Source organism: Falco punctatus, assembly GCF_963210335.1.
Source record: "Falco punctatus genome assembly, chromosome: 8".
Lineage (NCBI taxonomy): Eukaryota > Metazoa > Chordata > Aves > Falconiformes > Falconidae > Falco > Falco punctatus.
Window position 1 is genome coordinate 64,990,901 of NC_137588.1, and position 20,075 is coordinate 65,010,975.

Genomic DNA, 20,075 nt, shown 5'->3' on the forward strand with positions numbered 1-20,075 from the left:
TCTTCTGTTTCCCATATCTGTTGCTGTCAAAAGTAAACTTGAGAATGGCAAAGACCTCTTGAGTCTTAAAACAGAAGAAAAGCCGAGAAAGTTGGTTGTCTCGTGGAAGGTAAATAAGGCAAGATGTTTGGAAAGGGAGATGAGCTGTACCCTGGATAAGGTGAGGTAATCAAGAGTGTGAATAGGCTGTAGAAGATATCCACAGATTAAGTGCTAAAGCATGTTGATTTATGAGTTTTGGACAAAACCCAGAAAGGAAGAAAATTGCACATGGGATTGAAATGCCAAAGCAATAGGAAGGAGTTTATGTCTGAAGTCTGAAAGCCTTCGTCAACGATCTGCAGAGAAACGAGCACTGACCCATCTAAATAAATTATCCTTGACATGGAAGGAAACTGAGGTCATGACCAGTCGCTGCAGTAAGAAATCCCAGCTCTGAGCAGGGCTGCCGTCCAAGCTGAGGCAGATGCTAATGGCACCACTGCATGGGCTCGTGTCTCCTACAGCCTCAGAGACAAGAAAAAATGCTCTGAGAGCACCTTCCCCAATAACTGACCTCAACCATAGTATGGCTTTGAAATGGCATGACTTCGTCTTGTGCTTTTGTCTGAACACCAGAAATGGCCTTGAGAAGAATTATTTTCATTTAGATCTCATTAGTATGGTTACATAACTAAAAATATTTTATGGTAAAATATTTCAGAATTGGAGCGAGCCAGTTCAGCATGGGGGAGAACAAAGCTGGTATTCTGCAGAGGGCATGTCCAACTGTTTGACATTAAACACAAACAGCTATTTTCCATCTCTGCTTAAAGGCTTAACATATTGTGGGGACTTCCAGCGCTCACTGCTCCATTAATGTGGTCTGACCCATAGGAAGTTATTACAGGGAGGGTTGTCTCCCCCCCTCCTTATTTTGTAAAATACAAAGAAACCCACCCCTCTCATAGACTGTTGCTCAAATTGTCATTTATTACTCTTTTAGCATGTGCTTCATTTCTCTTCACTTCTGGGACATGTAAAGCAGCAGATCTGCATGGGGTTAATGCCTCAGTACACTAAAAAAAGCAGAGGCTGGCAAGGAGGAGTGGGAGAAAGTAGATCAAGAGAGAGCGCTTTGTTCCAGTTCAAGTGCTTGAAGTATGAGGGAGCAACTCATGCTGTTACTGGAGACCGAAGGAATTTTGTTAAAGGGATGGGACCTGATTTTGTTTCAGTTTAAAATTTAATATCTCTGATGACCAACCCGGTAACTTGCAGAAAACCCTTTCCACAAATATTCTTGTCCGTAGGGACTTCATCTGCTGTCTTATGTGCCATTTCAGATGGTTGCAATAACAAATCTGTTTTTGCAAAATTAAAACTTTCTTGGAATACTGAGGATATTCAATACCAGGAAATCGCTAAAATCTCAATGCTCATTACTGCAAACATCATTAACAACCAATCACTTATGTATTTTGCAGATAGATATATTGAACTTTGTCAGTTGAAATATTAATTAGATCCCCTCCTACTCTCAGGATTAAAACAGTGCTGGAATTACATGGGAGCATATGAATTATTTCTTGTCTCTCTTATGCTTGCAACCCACATTGTAGATCTCCACTCCTATTTAATACAACATGATATTTTCTTTCCTTGTGGGGAGACACTAGGAAGATGTCAGGAGAATGGAGCGGGGGAAGCTTTTGCTTTCTAAGAAAGGCGTGAAGGGAATTTAGGGACTTAAATATAACAAATACTTTAGAGGAAGAAAATTCCTTTCCAGCAGCTGATTTTGCCCAGGCTGGCCCAGATGTTTGCACGTGCGAGTTATGAGCTTGCGCATGTGTGTGTGTGCAAAACACGCTCTTTCACAGCAGCCCGGGGCCTCGGTGCTGGACCGTGGTGTCCCCAGTGCCGAGGAGGGATGGAGGCTGTGAAGAGCATCGGATGGTGGCTGAGCGGGGTGCAGCTACTGCAAATGCTAAAGTGAAGTGAATAAGCAGCAATACCGAGGCTAGCACTCATCTCCCTGAGCAAAGGAGGAATGTGACACAGAGAGAAGGATGAGGGATCTGGCATCTGTAATGTGAAAATTACCAGAACTTGCTCAAGAGTGATAGTTTGATTTGCTTGTTCATTACTGGGGATGGGGAGCAGTTCAGGCTTGGCAGATTAGTAGCGTTGTCATCTTCTAATTTTCATGTACTTCAGTACTTTGTAATCTTGGCAAAAGGAAGGTGCTGAAGGGGCTCTGTTCTTGAGTTTCCAATTCTTGCATTCCCAATGTTGATTAAACAAGAAAATCTCCTACAAGCCTCCTCTTGTTAGATTCTTCAGTCCTATTACAAGATCAAGTACGTTTTAAAACAGGTCTGGATAAGCTCACAGACTTAATCTGCTTGAAAGGTGTAGGTTGGGCAACATGCTAGACGTGACAATAGATCACTGTGTGTATCGCAGGTGGCATCCTGTCCTCTGAAGATAATGCTCGGTCATTTCCCAAGATTGCCTGGGACACCAATGTTCTGCAGCTTGCTGTACGATTTGCACAGCACAGTTGTACCTGAAGGCAGTCATTTAATGGAAGCATTCAGTTTGCATTTTCTGCCGCTAATACTTGAGTGAGATCAACATTATTGAGGCTAATTAGAATTCAGTGAGAACTGATTGTTCATTAGAGGAAAAAATGTTCAGTGGAGCCCTGGGTTTGGTAGAACTATTTCACATAATTAAGCAATTCCACATCTTAGCATTTTATCCCTCTTGTTATCATTGTGCTTTGTTAATAAGTTTTTAATTGCAAATCATCTCTATGACAGAAAATACACTGTGTTTACTGATCAGCAAAAAATGCCATGATAACCAGCTTGGATGCTGAGTCCTTTGAAAATAGTAGCTGCCAACTTCTCTCTCTTACATGGTTTGGCAGAAAAATATCTTCAGGTTACTTAAAATATATTGATTTCCAGTTTAAAATGTTATGGACCGCACAGACCCTTGGCTAAGGCTCCAGGAACAGGGAAAGAATAGCTTTCGTAACCAAAATAAGTTTATTTATATATTGTAGACCAGCAAGTTTATTCGTGTCTCCCAGATGTTCTGTTTTGTATTATGCATTGCTATCATGTAGGCTGCGCACACCTCAAACTTGTGAAAAGCGCCTATTAATACAATTATTTAGGATAGATACATATTCACAATTAGCTGTTTAGAATTTGTGCCAGGTTGAACAATAATAATTTATCCTGAAATTTATATTGCTTCATGGTTTGTTTTTAATGAAGTGTCCAGGCTGACTGATATGCTGAAAAATGTCTGCTTTCTCTTTTCAAGGAAAAGACTCAAAAACTGAAGAGAGAAAGCTCCTTCCTTGCTCTTTAATATCTTTACTTATCACACTCCAGTACAAATGGGCACGCCTGAATTCATTTTTGTGATGAGTTTATTCTATAGTTCAGGGGTCCTCAAACTTTTTAAACAGGGGGCCGGCATGGATGAAGTGGCAGGCAGCCATCTGTGGCTGCTTGGTTTCCCCCCCTCAGCCCCCGGCAGGGGGGAGCGGGGGGGTCTGTAAATACCGGGGGCTGGATTGAGGACCCTGGGGGGCTGTATCTGGCCTGTGGGCTGTAGTTTGAGGACCCCTGCTGTAGTACATGAAGGAGATACGTGAATATCTATTCAAGTTCAGGTGTGAAGTTTCTGTTCAAGTGACTAAAACTGATTTGAAACTTAAGTTAGCAACTATTTTAATTTAAGAAAATGGGATAAAAATTTCAGATAACCCCAATGAGACTTGTATTTATTTTAGAGAGGTTTTTAGGGTTTGAGATATTTTTTTTCAAATATGCAAAAAGCTATTTTGAACTGGTTTGCTTCAAGAGTTTATATGGCTTTAGATATCAACCAGCAACTGAAATAAAGAAAAATATTAAAATGTTGAGGTCAAATAATGTATTTAACTCAAATTTTAATAAAATCTTTTAGAAAGATCAGAATTCAGAAAATAGTAAAGCATAAGTGTCCTTACGTCAGACTGTCAAAGACAGTGTGCTGGGTCCCTGCCTCCTGACCCCTGACATAAATGCAATACAGTTTTGAAACATTCAGGCAGTTAATTGAGATTAGCTTGTTAGCTATTAGCATCTGACACTGGCATTTGTCCATAAACACTTGTGTGAAGATGAGGTTGGGGTTTCTTTGATCCAGGAGGCTGACGACAATGGAATTAGGAGGACCTGAATTTTGTCCTAATCTGTTGACTTTTTTGTGAGATCTAGAGCAAACATTCATCCCTCATGGTTGAGTGATTGCATCTGTAAAATATTTAAACACTGCTCATTAAAGCACTTAAAGAGCTGTTGACAAGAGCCTGGTGGCTCTTCTCTGGGTTCATCTTGCTCTTCTGCCCTCAGCCTGGCTGCCCATGGCCCTTGGTTAGATGAGGCACACTCCAACATTCACAGCTTACCTTTTAAGTATTTTAAAACAAATGAAGTCATTCAAAGTTTAGTTAACCTTAATGTGTCCATTTCTATCTCAGATTATAAAAGCGTGTGCGTCGTGCACGCTTTTTAATGTGGGAAGTGTACTCTAAGTAGACTCTTAACCACTGCAGGGAAAATTACAAGCCCCTTTAAATCATTTCCAATTATGCTAAACTTTCAAAATACACCACTAGGTCTCATTCCTTTGTCTGAAGTAGCCTTACCAGAAAATAATCTCTTAGTTCAGACAAACAGAGATACCAGATACACAAAACTGCTGGATTTTACTTTTTTACCACTTCTTGTCCATCACGTATGTTCTATCTGGTGCTTTGGGGGTTGGTTGCTCCTCTCCCTCTCATCAGAATTGACACCGCCATTTCCTTCACCAGATTTTGCTAATGTCCCTTCTCCAGCCCTCTCTAGTGACAAGGGCATCATCTGATGTCTCCAAAGGACAGAACAACAACAGAGCAAGCTCTGTTGTGCACTTTCTTTGCAGAGGATGTTATTACTTGAACAAAGCTGAGCTGTGGGAGAGTGAAGGGTAGGAATACCAGGTATAAACGTCGCTGACCTCCAGTACTCCATGTCTGCGGTAACTCAGTTTTGCTAAAAGGGTTTGTTTAAAATTCTTAGCCCTGTTAAATAAACCCTCCACCAAACATGTACGTGTACTGGGTTGTTTCATTTTAGAGCATATACAGGTTACTGCTGCTTTTTCCCCACACCTACAACTTCATTCTTTCTTACACTTCAGAAGCCTTTTTGTTCTGCCACTCTGATTCAGAGGAAACTGCTGTTTTCATTTGGGTTTCATCACATGCTTTTCCACATTTCTCCAGTCCACAGATGCTAAATTATATGTACTGGAAATAAATGTTAGAGTTACCTGAGCTGCTGCTGAGGCTGAAGTGTGCTTTGGCCTCAATAACCATACACTGGGGAGAGCTCAACAAGGCTCCACTGTCTTCATATCGTACTTAATTTCCTTTGGGTCACCACAGGAATGGGCTTCCCTGGTCAAGGCTAAAAACATCCCTTCAGGAAATACAGTTTGAGAAAGCTGTGTCCGTGTAAACTCACCCCAGTTTGCTACAAAATAAAATTATAAAATATTGAATACCAAGGGCAAGAAAGCAAATATAGATACAGTCTCATCTCATTAAAAATAACTAATGCCTATCAATCCTCAGGCTGGAATTATTCCTCATGGGTAAATTCTTTTAAAAACCAAGAGTGAAATACCAGCTACAGCATGTGAGAAGACCTCCATAGCAGGTAAAGACAACCGGCTCCACGTTTAATATCCCTAGAAGGTCAAATAACATAAGATTACAAATACAGTCTTTGAGTTCCCCTTGAGTACATCCAATTACATTTGAATGTAATTAATTAGATCAGAAGTGAAAACAGTTGCTGAAGTACGGGATAGTACAAGAGGAAGGACACCCTGCAAGCCATTATTGTATGCCCAGAATAAATTCCTGTAGTAGTGTCAATCTAATAGTTGTCAACAGTGTAACTAAAGCATTAGTCACTGGCTGCTCAGAAAATTAAGTGTTTGGAACAGAAACAGTAACTATCCATAATTTATCTTAAAGGACATCCTTTATTTTCTCCATTATATGGAGGGTAGAAGGAAAGCTAAGTGAATAAAATAGTAAAAACCTTTACAGAGTCAACACTATGAAATGTCACTGTTCATATAAATATTATATTAATGCAGAATTCAGCCTGAAGACCCTTCATCTTGTAACAAAAATTGACCCAAAATCAGAAAGAAAAAAAAAAAAAATAAATCTGAGTGTTTTCATGCGGCTGCATTGTACCCCTGGAGTACAAATAAGGGGATTACCGCAAATGTCTCGTCTTGCACTGTTAGCCTAAATAACAAAAACAACAGTGTAACAGAAAAAACTTCAAGGCACATCTCTCAGAAAGAAGCGCAAAGTATGCATCTCTCAGAATTAATGGCAATGTCATTTTGCCCATATTTGTAAAGACAGCAATTATTGTTGGCATAAGGCTTGTTGTAGTTTATACAGAATTTTCTTAGCTGCCCTTGATAGATTGTCAGCTGCAAGGCAGCATGCAAACAGAGCAGATACTTTAACATAAACCTTGGGAGCATAGTTTCTAAGAATAAAATTCTTGAAACAGTTTTTGTGGCCAAACAGTAATCAAAGAAGTTTTCTGTTACAGGGGCAATGAAAACGTGCCATTAAATCTGTGCAGAGTCATTGCCATAGAGTGCCTGTGGTACCAGGGTCAACAGAGCTGTGTCCTCAGACCCACCGAGGGCTAAAATTATCTCTCCTGGTGAGCTGGAAGTGTCACAGCTTGCCAACAGTAAGTTAGTTTCTCTTTCAGTTAGGGGAAAATTCATAGACTTTGGCTGAAAATGCTGTATTTTCTCTGTAGCAAATGGCTTGCCGAGGCACAGAAATATCTGAATGGTTCACTATGATGCCATTTGAAGGAAATCTTTTTCTGTCTGCGCAGACAGAAGGATATAGATTCAGGGTGTTTCTTCAAGAAATATTCTCAACTGAAATATTGAGTGAGTGAGTACAGTCTCCAGGAGCCTTTCAGTGCTCGGGCTCTTGATTGTTATTTTTACTCTATAGAATGCATTATGCCCAGTCCAACTGCAAATGTAGCAGCAGAAATATAGTTCCCTGTCTGACTCTGTGTTGTTGGCATGCAAAATACTGCTTACGTAGAGATGGTAAGAGCTAACTTTGAGTGGAAGTTAATAGCAAGGATAGGTGGAAAACATTTGTTAATTGATATTTAATGATGCATTAATATTTATTCAAAATTTTGCATAGAGATTTTACCCATAAACTGAAGGTTTAAATAACTGTGTTGTAAAGAGAAGTGGAAGGAGAGTAGCAACAGAAAGATTCAAAGATTAATACCATGCAAAAGGAAATGAGTCCACCTAAAAATGTCCCTTAAAAAAAATTATATATTTTCACTTATTTTTCATTCCCTATCACCTTATTTCCATGCAAGACATGTGGTCGTTCTGATAATGAAAGCTACTGCCACTGATCTGTGAGAGCCATGGAGACCTGCGCTTCCATTACTCTTCTTTGTAAGAGAGAAGAGATTTGGAGAGAAAGCCTAGGTTTTGTTTCAAAGTTCACGCACACTCAGCAGGTGAGGAGGTGCTGTGTTGATTAAACAGTACATCAGGCAACACCAGCATTCAAACACAAAGTCTTCCTTCCAGTTCAAAAGCTCAGACTTAAGTCAAAGCCTAGCTAGACTTCAGGACCAGACCAAACCCAGAATGGGAAATCCTTGATCATCCTGACTATCCTGTGCTGCTCTGTCAGCCAAAATGTCCGCAAGGTCCAGGTTTCTCTGGGCAGGACCAGGGCTCTGGCTACCTCTCCAGCTGCCACCGCAGTGGGGGCAGTGGCCAGGAGCAGCTCCATCTGCCCCAGAGCTTGAGCCGCCTGGATGGCTGGGGCAGCAGCCCTGAAGCTTTGGGATGGCCAGGGTAGGCACCCTGGGTAGGGCTGGCGCTCGCCATCGCATGGGGGATGTGGCACCATGGGGTCTGTCTTCCCTGAAACCTCATACCAGCGTGGCAGCTTTTTCTCTCTGCCTTGACTATGTGTCGAAATGCAAAGACAGTTGCTCCCTGCAGTCTCCCTGGGATCTCTTTGCTGACCATGAGTTAAAAATAGGACCTGCAAAGTTTTTGGTTTTTTCTTTTCTTTCTCTTTTTTTTTTTTTTTTTTTTTCCCGCTCCATGCAGCAAACAATCGTATGCTATTTTGTCTGGACCAGCAGCTACACAAACAAATAATGTAATGTAAAATTATGTCTTACCATATAAATTGAAATATAGATATAACATTTTTAGAAGAATTGATCAATCTGTGGATCCTTGAACAGGGAGATCCAAAGCCATGGAATGAAAAATGGAGCAAATCCAGTTCCATGGATAACTGGTACTTGCTATGATTTCCTCGGAATGTAAGATTTCAGATCTTATTTCACTCATTTTTTTAGGCAGTAAACAATTATAAAGGTCTGTGGAAAGCCCTCAGGTTCATTTCCCCAAATCCCTTCTTTCCGTGTTAAGAGCCCCCCCCTCGCTGTCCCTGCAAGCACACCCGCTCTGCCGCCGCTGCCTGCCCCCCGGCAGCCTCACCCTGCGCCCTGGCATTGCCATGGGAAGTGCCTGGGTCAAAATACTAATTTAGAGCACACCACCCCCAGCATGCCCTCACTGGGGCATGGGTCAGCCCAGAGTGTGCCCTCCTGGGAGACAGCCTGGAGGAACGAGGAGGGGTTAAGACAGCAACAGGGTTCCCCAAAAATTCAGCATATCCTCCGGGTCTCCAGGGGCACAGGCTGGCATTTTCCAGAAGCAGCAAAGGGCTCAGCTCCCACACCCCACCCACCAGCTCTGCCTCTCTACAGTCATTTTTAATGCATTTTGGTGGCAGGACCGAGTTTTTTTCTACACTTTGAACTTTGTAAGAGCCTTGAGATTATACTTACTGCACTCTAATTTCTGTACCGTTACAATTTAAGGCAAAGTGCTGGTATGTTCATGAGGATGCTGCAACTATTTTCTCCTTAATTCACCTGTTTCTTCATACAGTGTATGTCAGGAGCTGTTTTTCAGATATTGGGAACACACTGATTAAAATAATCGTTAGTACATAATGCAAAATCTTTATTAATTTTCAAGTGAGTGAAACTATTCTTTTCCGCCACTCTTACGAAATCATGAGGCTACAGCTTCAAAGGAAGGTTTAGGAGTCAGATAGTCCCCATGCAGGATTCAGTGAGAATGAAATGCAGATGTAACTGGTGTTAACCACACTGCTGATGCTCTGTGATTTTGGCAGCCTGCAGCAGGAGTGCTGGAGGAAGTTACAAATTTAGGTCAGACCTCAATGTGTTCTATTGCATGGCTCTCAACATGAGCATCGCTTTTGCTTCCACTGGCAGTGGATGCTCTTCTGCACTCTGAGATACCAGGGTGAGGGGTCCATTAGGCAGAGCAATGGCGGGAGTGGTATTTGCATGGTTTAAATGAGGAAGCTGCATTACACGATTCTGTACATAGCATTACATCAGATCAGTTTTCTTCCTTCTGCAAAATTGATTATATGCTCATTTATCACCTCCTACATTCACACTAAGCTCATTCCATTTGCCTTTTCTTATTCTTCAGATGTGCATTTTACACCACCAAAAAAGATGAAGCAATGGAGAAAATGGATAAATATCTCAGTAAAACTCAAGAGTTTAACTTCCATCCTTAAACACAGGGGATGAAAAGAAAAACAGGGGTCAAATCCTCAGGTGATGTAAGTTCATATATACAGAGTTAGAAATGCTCAGTTTTCCTCTTGCCTAAGTAGTTCAGGGATTTCTCTGCAGAAACTAGTGGAGTTTGGTCTAAGTAAAAATGGAAACAGTCTGTCTGAGTTATAAATGGCACTTGCTGCCAGCAGAACAAAAATCATGAGAAACAAAGCTCCTACCATCAGGAGCCAGAACAGAGTCAGAAGACTAGAGAGCAGAGAATATTGATGACTCTACCATAAGATGGAAGCTGACCTATGAAGTGTTTATAGAACAATAAGACATTTCTTACAATTTCCTAAAACCCCACTGGTTTTACTTAAGGCAAATGCCCGTTTTCCAGCCTTGACACATCTGCTGGTGGCGGTCCCTCTCTGGTAGGATGCCTGTGTGGTGCCTGCATGCTAGACCTGCTCTTAGCACTTCAGCACGGCTGCTGGCAAATCAGCATGGAAATATGAGTTAGAAGGGACTGGGAGAGGTCAGTCTGCCCAGTCTTGCTCAAAGCTGTCCAAAGCTATCACTGGATCATTGCCGACAAATTCTGGTAATTATACTACTCTCGTAATATGAAGTTAGAACAGGCTGACCTCCCCCTTACTTCCCCACTTCCCCTCACTAAATTCAAGATTCACCTTTTTTATACACATTCTATAGAGAAAAAATATCTTGAGCTTGTGTTTGATGGTGTTTATTTGCAGTCAAGATACTAAGGAGATTTCTAATACTATCTCTTTCCAGTTAGCAGCAGACCTACAAAGCAGCTAAGAAATGCATTTATGTTTCATATAGAATATTTGCTGGAAGTCTCTAATTTTAAATTTTAAAGGTATTTAAGGGTGTTACATGTGGCAGTAAATCTGGGAAAGGGAGAAGAGAATAAATGCAGGAATCATATTGGATGTTTATTTTTAGAAAGTGCTGACTTGTGCAGTGTGAAGATGGTTTTGGTTCAGGATCAATTAGGCACTTATGTCAGAAGCATCATGATGCTGCATAGGAGCATGGTTTGCATAGGAGCATGGTTTTCTTGGGGGGTGGGGTGGGGGGTGGTGGTGCTGAATTTCCAAGAATCGGTGAGGGTAACCTGTCCTTAACCAGTTAACAACACAGAAAGCTGTCTGAGTAAAACTAGGTTTGTGTTGGGGGGGGCAATGGTGCAGCCTGAAGCGAGCCAGCCCCAGGCAATCCTGGGGTGCAGCTGGGAGCTGGGGGGGTAGGGGGTGGGGGGTTGGACTTAAACAGAAAGTCGGGGAGGGGCTGGCTCTGGGTGCTACAGCTCAGGGTGAAAGGTTTGGTCCTCATTCTTGAAGACTGCCACTGTGGTGTGCACAGGTGTAGGTACGGTGGTAGGTGCTTCCAGGCAGCGGGACCAGGGCTGCTGCTGCCGGGAGGGTCTGCAGGTGGTGACTGGCAGGGAAATCATTTGCTCTCCAGCAGTAAGGGATGCTCTTATTACATCTACAGAAATGAGAAATGCCTTTCCCAGGATAAAAGAATGGCTCCTTGTAACTGGTCAGATAAGAAATCTTCAAAAGCTGCTGATGAATAATTTTTTAGAAAAGAAATGCATTCAGCAAATACATGTTCTGATTGTGTCAGAGCTTCATGTCATCAAGAAATAGTTGTTGGGTTTTTTTTATAAGGAAAAGCCTGTTTTACTTGTGCTTCAATGATTTCCCCTCATGTGAACATGCACAATTATGAGCTTAAAGTCCACTCCCTACCATACTGCTTAATTATGAACTGAAAGTGTTAAGCCAGTTAAAGAATGGTTGTAGTTAAATGCCAGATCTGCCTTAGAAGCTGAAATGTATCTTGTTCCTTCTATAGGGTAGTAGAATCTGAATGTAAACATCAAGGCTGAAGGCTGTGTAGGGCACTGTGCTTATATTGCTCTCCCTGGGCAGGCACATCATCCGCCTGTGCCAGTCAGCAGCATAAGAGGAGGAGGATCACCACTCTGCCCTTCAGCCTGGTTGAGCATCGTGGATGAGGAAAGGTTTGCCTAACTGTATGTACCTAAGAAATACGACTTCATACTTAGATTTAAGTCTATATAAGGCTATGTAAAAATCATCCCTGCGTTCCGTGGTGTCACCCAACCTTCACCAGTAGGCAGCTGTGCCAGACACCTCTGAGGTGCTGGGGCAGGGTGTGCTGCTCTTTCGGGCCATGTCGTGTTCGCCCAGAAATGCCAGGAGTGAAGACCAGCTGTACTGAAGGTGATCCTGCTCCTGGGTCACTGCAAAGAGGTGTGTGCACTCTGAGAGCAAAATAACTGAGGTGGCAGCTCTGTTCCATTTTGGTTGCCCCTCCTAATTAGCCATTGTTAATTATAATTTTGCTATCTGTAATTATAGTATCTCTCAAGGCATAATGGATATAAAGAATATAATAGAGTATTTTTTTTATGAGTAAAACAGCACGAGTCATTTTCTTCTTCTGGCTTTAAGACAGTAAAGATCTTGTCCAAACGACTTCTTGTGCATCTCGAAGGGAGGGTGTGTTTTCAGCTCTCACTTTGATAATACTATTAGATGTCTACTATCACTATTTGTACAACCCTTGCAAATTCAGAAAGCTTTCTGGCCTGCCAGGCTCTACTATGACTGTGCCTTCCCCCCGTAGAGAAAAAAGCTGTGCTAAACACCCATCAGAAAGGCCAAACCATCAAAGACAAGTAGAAACAGGGGCATCAGTAGTGATAAAACCAGAGCAAATATACTAAATATACCTTCATTCCTGGTTAAGACATAATGCAGTGAATGAGACTTCAAAGAATACATATGTTTCATGAATGGACTCTCAGTATGTTTTGTTTTCATTGTCTGTGTGTTTCACAACTTAAGAGTTATAATGGTGATTTGTCTGTTCTATCAGAGAAGACTGTATTAAAGGTTTACCCACTCTCTTGCTGGATCTTTACACTGGAAAGGAATTTTTGAAGGTATTTTTGATACTGTGGGAGGAGGGGAAGGGATTTCGATGATCCTGTGGAGCAGGTGGGGAGGTGGCTGTGTGACTCACCTCAGATAACTCTCTTTAAGGAGGAAGACTTTCACCCTGCAGGATCTTGAGTGCATGTCTTAACTTCATCACTTCCAAATAAATGAAACTAGTAACGCAAGGAAAGTCAAAATGCTTGGGAGTATTGGAAAGATGAGCCTTGCAGCTGGTCAGGCGCGGTGCAATCGGTAGCAGCTCACAGGGCATTTCTGGGTTGGGTTATTTCATAGCCAGGCTGGACCCACCTGCAGTATTCTGGGGTGGCAGATCGTGAACTGCAAAAAGTCTAACCCATGGTAAATAGAGTTGTAACTTATTCTAGGAAATATTATTTTGCTGTAACGTATCTATATACAAGGGTATTTAGATATATATAAAGAAGAGGATATTATCCTAAAAGACAGTGTTGTGAAGTCATGCCTAAAATGAGGAAACTCTTTGGGGAAAGGTTAAACAAATAATTCTGTCCTCTGTGGAGATCTGTTCTGAAGTTGAAGCTCATACTGGATTTCTACTAGTGTAGTTAAATTAATGGAGGGTATAAAAAGTCATGGACCCTGAGAGATGTAAGTGAGCCTCTGCTGTAGAAGCAACTATTAGTAATCACCTCTCCAGGAGAGCTTGTTTTATGTTTTAGAAGTGGGTTTGTATACCCACATGAGGTGCAGCTATGCTGTTATATTTGCATCTGAGTGGGATGTCTTCTGTTTTTAAAAATGCTGACATTTCTACGGCTCCAAAATGTTCAGTATAGATGGAAACTTCCATTCAAAAGCTGATTTGAATTAATAATGTGATGTGACCAAACATTTTCCTGCTACAGAAGGCATGATACTTTGCCCAGTCTGCAAAGAAAATACTTCAAAATGGCACAGATATGGTTATCAGATGCAAAAATTGAGCAAGATGTTACTAAGAGAAAATCCAGACGAGGAAGCCCAGAAAGCTGCTTCTGTCTGGGAAAAAAAAAAAAAAAAAAAAAAAAAACCACAAAAAAACAAACAAACAAACAAACAAAAAAAAACAAAACCCAAAAAACCCTACATTTAATCATGCCATGGCAGTGAAACTGGAATTTTTTTTCACTAATAACACTGAACTGTGATTCTCACTTCTTCTTAAGGCAAGGAAAAGCATGGCCAGCATGACAGTCTGCCTGCTTTACTAAAAACATTTGTTGTTCAGAAGCTCTAGTTAATGCAGAGCTGTTAATTGTCTGACCATTAAATTACTTGGCTTCTACTTAGTCCCCACTGGGGACTAACTTTATATTCAATTAGCACAATTTAAAGAAATATAGGTGAGGGATTGTAGAAAGCTACAGAGATATGAAATCATATTTGATAAGATGCAGTCAGGAAAGGGAAGACAATTCTCAATTTCAAGGTTTTAAACCAGGACAAACTCCAAGAGAAAAATTGAATTCCCTTTGAATATACATGCACAAGTGAGATTCCTTTATGTTAATGCACTGTAACTTCTAATTGTTTTGTTATTTCAGACAAACTATTAATCAGCCAGAATTTGAACCAACTGATAAAACCTCCAGTAATTAAGAAGTCATGGGGGTTTATTTGTAAATTCACAAGATGTTGAATTCTTTAAGTACTGGCTAAGACTTCAAAGTGTCAAAATGCCACTTCCATCATTTTCACTCAATCAAAAGCAAGACAGATCAGAAATCCCTGTCTGTTAGGTGGCCTGATTTCCAGAATACTTTTGCAACTGCAGGAAATTTAGGCAAGTGCCCAAATCAGTTAGGAGCCTGACTGTATCCCTTTTATTACATGCAAATGTGGTCGTTTTTTATTTTAAACTGCTGGTAGGTTTATGGAGGTGCAGTATATATTTGCAAAGCAAGATTTGGCTCAGGCTGATCTCACTTGGGGACAATATTCAGCAGCACCACCATGAAGCTCTCTCTGACTCCTAGTATGTCTGTCCTGCACTTCCAGCAATGATAATAGCATCTAGATACTCGAGCTACCGCTAAAATTGTTATTCTAAAATTTCCTTATTAAAAAATTAAAATAAAATTCACACGGAGAGAAAAGCTTTCCTTGTTGGTAGAAAAGTAGGTGAACCAGTCCTCAAACAGATTCAAATTGTCTGCCAGACTTCTAACAAAACCATGGAAGTAGTATGGAGAGACGTATATCAAGTGCTAAGTAGTAAATGCATCATACATAAAGGGAGCACGTATTAAAGGTGTAACGCCTTCCTGTATAGGTAAGTTGTGCTATAAGATGCACTTGTAGAAAAATCTCATTCTGGAAACTGCATGAGGAACTGCATTTCTCCTGTGCACCCATGCCCTGAAGAGACTTTATGCACCTCAATCTGGCTTTTAGATAAGATTTACCAAGGCTCTTAAAAACTTTAGTGGCTCTGTTCTCAGTGGACATTGAGACACTTAGACTTTTTTGAAATTGCAGCCTTTTGGCTAGGTATCACTGCTATTCTGTCCTACAGGAGGTAAATTCTCATTATTTAGAGTGCCCTGGAGCTAAGCTCAGTGCACTGCATTCCCTCTCTGGGGCAGCTGTACATTGAGCTGTGGGCACTGTTGGGCTGCAGCGATCAGCCCCACAGAGCATCCCACACTGGGACCACAAGAGGCAGCGAGCCCGTGCCCTGGCTCTCTCCTGCCTTCCCTTCTCAACCTTGCTTTCAACACTTAAATTACAATTGCATGCTGCAGCCAGAAGCACACAACTGAAGGCAGAAGTATGTCTCTGAGCCACTGTTTTGTTTTTTGTAATACTGCAGTTTCCCTGAGGAAGGAAGAATGAGCCTTTCTCTTCCTGTAGCAGCTCATCAGCTGGAAAACAGGTATTTCATTGAATGAGCTGATGTAAAGCACCCAAAATACTGATCTGCCCAACCACCAAAAAGGAGCTCATCAGGTATGCTTTTAGGACATGGACTCACTTCACTCATGTGCTACTCTTCTACAATTTTGAGTATCTACATTTTACGATAAATGTTGACATAGAGCAAGGAAGCACGTGGAAGTTTCTGTGTCTAAATGTGTGAGCAGCTCTCCTCCTGCCTGCAGTCCTGGCATCCATCTCAACAGCAGCCACCAGCTCAGTGTCAGCAGCAGGCAGGGGCTGGAAGGTGCTGGCTGAGCTGATGGAAATATCCTTGCTGGGTTTCCCATGCAAGCCAAGGCACCCGTGAGGAGGGACTGGCCAGTAGTGTGGGGGTGAGGGGCGGACGGGCACGGGGAACGCTCCTGCTGCACCCCTCGCTTTGGTTTCAGCTGAGGAGGGCTCAGCTGTGGGCTGGGGAACCTGGGGGGGGGGGGGGGGGGAATCCTCATGCTGCTACCAGTGAAGGGTTGCACCAGGAGGGACCAGAGGGGTTTGCCATGCCAGGCTCTGGGGGGTCGGGATGCTGCTAGGAGCCCAGGGACTGGGACTCCAGTCTGGGAGTCCCAGGGGTGGAGGAAGCAGCGAGCTTTGGGAAGGAGAGCCCAGCTAAGGTTACCCCAGCACTGGTACCCCGCTGGGGTGGCCGGCCACGCTGTCGAGGCGTGGGGGGTGGAGGAGGATGCTGGCAGCGCAGAGCCGGGTGGTGTGTGCTGCCTCCACCATGCTCAGCCCCGCGCTGTGTTGGCTGCTGTCACAGAAGCCAAAGTGAGGATAAAAGTTGAAGGAGTCCAGTTAGGTGGATGCACATGACTTCCCTTGGGTAGAGTTAACGTCTGCTTCAAATCCTCATCCCTTAGTAGGTCAAAGGTTGTGGTGCCTGCATAGCCCCTTCTTGTTCTCTAGCTCCTCATGGACACGTGTTGCTTTGATGGTTTTATTCCCCCTAAATTCTCTCCATTCCACATTACTCGAATTGTCCTTTTTTTTTCTATTTTGCTGTCTGCACGCATTTTGGAAATAGAACCCTGTTTAAAAAATAGTACTTCATATTAAAAAAAAAAATCCCAAACCAAGCAAAACCAAATCAAAAACCAAACAGCAAAATAATGACAACTAAACTTAAAACTTTTTAAAGGATGCTAGTTTTATTTTCTTTCACTTTTCTGGCACAAGTCCATTTAGAAACAGTGCTTGCCAACCCGTCTTAATTTTGGCTAATTACATTTTTGCGATTTCTAATTTGCTAATCTATAGTAATTCTCTTGTGATTTTTAAAAGGCAGAAGGGGGAGTAAGGAAAGCTGATTTGTGATCAGAGTTCTCCCTGCTATAATTAACTATATCTAAAAAACCATAATTGATGTTCATATAGCTTCCCAATAGTATCTTTTGAATTGGAACATGCAGCATTGTATACTGTGCTTTCTGCTCTGAAAAGATTGATTTGCACGCCACTATCAATCTGTTGCTAAGCAGTTAGTGACGGCACACAGTAAAGTCCTCAAGGACAATACAGAACAGCCAGAATGTTTTTCTCGGTATCAAACCTTTTTTTTCCCCCGTCTCCTGAAATATCGCATCAGTTGCTCCTTAATCAAAGTATAAAAAATGTTGCCAAGGCAATGCCACATTTATTGCCATAGATTGCAGCAGACAGACCTGTGCTGGGAACTACAAATTTTAGGACTTTCACACCAGGCAACAGAGGTTGTCATTGGCATCTTCATTTTAAACTTGGCTTTTTTGTAGGGTGCGTTGTTTAGTTTTTTTCACTTATTTAGATAAGGTAGAACAAGGTAGAAGGGCCAAAGTCATCTTCCTTTAGCTGAACCTGGCGAATCTGGCTTTCCTGATCTTTTTGGCTGAGACATGAAAGCAGCTATCCAAAGAACTGGGCTCTTGTGTTGCAAGACAAAGCATTGCTAAAAAAGCCTGCCAGGGATACAGTGTTTCACGTTCACACCAGGAACCTCTGGAGTGGACAGGAGAAAACTGTACATCCATCTTGCACCATGCCTGTGTTTATCTTAGGAGTGTGTTTGTACAGAGCAGCAACATAAATTCTAAACTTAGCCCAGAAATAAAATATTCTTTCAGAAGCCTGCTGTTCCTCTTAGGACCACAGAGGGAGAGACAGAGCACATGTGTGGGTCTAATTCTTGCACACACAAAACAAAACCAAAAAACCACAACCAAACCAAATCAATGAGGCTATTAATTTGCATGCATTTTATTTGTGTACAGATGTAAATTGAAAACCAATCTTTAAAAAGATATCCTAAACAATTAGGTCAGAAAAGGAACCCAATGCCAAACTCTCTGCTCGCCTGTTATACTTCGTAATGAGATTTTAATAAAAAGGCAGAGAAGAATGCCAGCTGAGCTGGCACATCTGACATTTTGATAACCTCATCAATAATACAGTTATTTTATTGGCTTTAAGCAGCTGCAGAGGTTTTCCTTATTGTTTAGCTGTCTGTTCATTCTATTCCTGTCTTGTTGATAACAGTAAAAAGACGATGAGTAACGCTGGCAAATCAATAGAAAGGCATGTTTCTTCTTATATGACCATGAACCCAGCCCTTCAAATTACATCTTAAAATTCCAGGCTCTTTATTTGATCATAAATAGATACCTGAGGAAAAACACATCTGACTTTTTAGTTCTTGGCTTAGGGTTTTATGAACGTATTTGTTCCCATGTTTTCTTTCTTCTGAAGAAAGTTGAATTGCATTAAAAGCAAAGCACAATATGTAAGTGAGGGACAGGCTTTTAAAGTTTCATTACAAGTGTCTGACGGACAGGTCACCTGTAAGTGAACTTACATCAGCAGCCAGCCTTGTGACAGCACCCCAGACTTCGCTGCTGTGTTACCAGGTTGCATCTCTGTTCAGAGCGTAAGAGGAGTATTTCTGTTCTGGCCTCTTCTGGCTGAGTCCTGAGGAAGGGGAATCTGCAGTTAAAATTATTATGGCTGCCAAAGTAAAAATTAAAATTGAATTTTAGAAACTAACTGCTCTCAACAACACTTCATTTCAATCTGAATATTTGAGTATACAGAACTTCACCTGTGATCATGGAAATTCAAAATCCATAAGCAAGCAATAGGGGATCTCAACTTCTCGCAGCTTTTTCATAGACACTTAAGAATGATATATATGTTAAAGTGTATCACTTCAGAACAAAATTTGAATTATGGTTTTATAATATTTTCCACGGCCTTCTGAAAATGACAACATTTTATGATGAAAATTGAAGACAACATCAGATAGGACATCTTGACCACCATACATGAACACTGAATTCAAAACTGGGCACGAGCCGCCTGGAGGTGCTCTCAGCCGTTGGCAGAGCCGTGGGCTGGGGGCCCGGGGCTGGGACACACTCTGCTTTGTTTTCAGCGCGGGTTTCTTTGTTCCTGCAGAGACTGAGGTAATGTGGGCCCAGCCCACCCAGAACAGAAGCGGGGTCGGTCTGTCCCGTCTGTGTGCCTGGCTGCTGCTAGGGCACATGAAGCTCACCCTGGTATCCGCTTGGCATAGGTCGCTTGCTCCTCAGCTGCCAAGCTTTGTGAACCCATCGTGGCTTCCCCCATCATGAGAGCACCCAAACTGACACTTGGCTGTGGGATTTCATGTGTTAATATTTTTCTCAGAAAGTTTGAACTCTCAGCCAGGGAGATGATGGAAATGGTTTAATCTATCAGCAAGTGCACTACTAAATATATGTTCTTTGGACTGCTGCTGTTGAGGTGGTGAGGCAGTCTGCAGTGTCTAAGTATAGCACGATGCGAGGGCTGCTGAGCCAGGACCACTTCAGAGCTTCTTGCGTCAAAGTCAGTCTGCATCCCATCCCCTGAGCTTGTCTCTTCATTGCTTAAGAAGCATCAGGATGTAGTTAACATCAGCCTGTGACAGGGCAGGGGTCTCACACATGCAGCCTTCCCCATGCCAACAGACATCAGCAAGTCCTCTGTTAGTGTGACGCAGCCCCCCTGCTGACCCCGGCATCTCCCCTCTATTCACAGGTGCTTCTGGTGCAATGGCATTAAAGCTGAAGTCACAGCAAAAATACGTGTGATACTGTTTCTGCAGAGAAGCTGCGAGAAACTACAACATGAAATCAGAGGTCACAAAAAATAAATAGTAAATGTCTCCTGCTAGCTAGAAAGTATATATTTATCATACAAACAAACCCACTGTACCCTGGTTGAAACCATTAAGCTGATGCAGCTGCAGTCAGGGAAGGCGGCTCGGATGGGCATCGGGCAGCACGAGCAGGCTGTGCCTGTCCAGGTGCAACATGGAGCAGCAGCTCCAGCAGGAAAAGCCCCAGAGATCTCAGGTGTAGTCAAAATTTAAGTTCTTTGTTTACAG

The 20,075-nt window shown here is 42.2% G+C and overlaps 1 long non-coding RNA gene across 1 annotated transcript in view; it reads left to right on the forward strand.

Moving 5' to 3' along the window:
- LOC308068132 overlaps positions 1-20,075 on the forward strand; it is a 61,892-nt gene that overhangs the window by 6,219 nt on the left and 35,598 nt on the right. The window lies entirely within an intron of this gene.